The sequence below is a fragment of the Morone saxatilis genome, unplaced genomic scaffold, assembly GCF_004916995.1.
Source record: "Morone saxatilis isolate NCDOM2014 unplaced genomic scaffold, NCSU_SB_2.0 Contig10, whole genome shotgun sequence".
Classification (NCBI taxonomy): Eukaryota; Metazoa; Chordata; class Actinopteri; family Moronidae; genus Morone; species Morone saxatilis.
In genome coordinates this window covers 4,193,986-4,195,599 of record NW_023339652.1, presented here as the reverse complement: position 1 = coordinate 4,195,599, position 1,614 = coordinate 4,193,986, and the positions used below count along the sequence as shown (strand labels likewise).

Sequence of the window (1,614 nt, the reverse complement as noted above, 5' to 3'; positions counted from 1 at the left end):
TAATCACCTGAAAAAAAGGATTGTTGTGTTTTTGTTGCCTTAGTATGAGGGTTTTTTATCGACAGAGGGAGCAGGTCCTCTACAAAAACAGAACACTGTACACTGTATATGACGCACAAAATTTTGTCTATCCTGTAGAAATTTTACTGGATGAGTGGGATGAGTTTGTTTCCTGCTGGTGGCGCTAGATGGAAAGTCCTACAAACACAATGTTCCAGTTGTCACAAAACACTAGTCATATGCATAACTACAGAAGAAATGTAATAGAAAAATATGAGTTCCCCTGCTGTGTCAAGACTGCAGAGATTTTGAGTTGGATATTTGCTCATCTCTGTACTTAATATTCATACAGTACATTGCCCTCTTAAAAGCACCCAGGCAGAAATTGCCATTAAATAAAAGGGCAGCATGGTCGATAAGAATATTTTACAGCAGTAATTAACAATATTTTCAGGAAAATAAATGCCTCTTTTGTTCATCTTTTCCACATTATATTGACAATTCAAACACAATAATGTTGTATGCGCTCTTTATAAAAGCTTCTGCACTAAGAGTACCAGGTATCTTCTTTTGAGGGAAAAATCCCCTGACGCTGAGTGTGGGAGGATAATTATCATGAACAGTAGTTGTCACCACGGCTGAAGAGACAAAGAAGGAGCTGATAACAACCAAACTTCATAGACAGAAAAGTACTGAAGACTCTGTTTACTGAGGAATTATGTTTGATTTGTCTTGTTTTTATGAAAAACTGTGGTGATAAGGTCACTGGTGCTGTGCGTTACCATCTCTGCAGGTACCGCTCAAAGACAAACAACATCAATTACAGATAATAGTTGCCTTTTGCATCACTATCTATCTGTAGAAGGGAGTATCACAGTTTATGTTCGTCATGAAGAAAGCTGATTTTCTTTTAAGGATACTTGCACTCAGCTGACTAATCAGCATGTTCTTTAGTTTCTTCTTACTTGGATTTTAAGTTCAATATGTTTGGGTTTCTGCTTTTCTGCTTTTGTTAGAAATATCACTTCCTCTGTGGATGAGCACCTTTGTGCTGGTCAAACAGGTAGAGCATGACCAAAAAATTACAATGCAGGAAGTGTTATGCTAACATTAGCTAGTCGAGCTACTGAAGTACAGTTATGTACAGTTTATGGGTGTTGAGTTGGGTGTTGTATAACAAAGCTGCAATTCACTGTTTCTAAAGTGATGATTAAATACAAGGCAAATATGTATTTTAAACAAATTATTCCACATTTTGGGAAAATACACTTGCTTTTTTGCCGAGAGTTAAAGGGGATCAGTACCACTCTCACGTTTGGCTGGTAAATATGAAGCTACAGTTAGGATAATGTTAGTTTACCTTAACAGAAATAATGGGTACAGGGGAAACAAATAGTAACAAAATCTGCCTACGAGCACCTTACAAGCACGTTAATTAACACGTTATTTTTCGTTTTTACACTTTGGTTTGTATAGGGATTAAACAAACTAGATATACCGTGTTAATTAGCAAGCTTCAGAGGTGCTATTATATTTGACAGAGCCAGGCGTTTCCCCCCTGGTTTCTATTCTTTATGCTAAGCTAGGCTAACCGGCTGCTGGCTGTAGCTCCAT

General features: G+C 37.4%; 1 protein-coding gene across 2 annotated transcripts in view; it reads left to right on the top strand.

Moving 5' to 3' along the window:
* Nucleotides 1-1,614, top strand: part of nrip2 (nuclear receptor interacting protein 2) — a 30,518-nt gene that overhangs the window by 24,073 nt on the left and 4,831 nt on the right. The gene's annotated exons all lie outside the window — the stretch shown is intronic.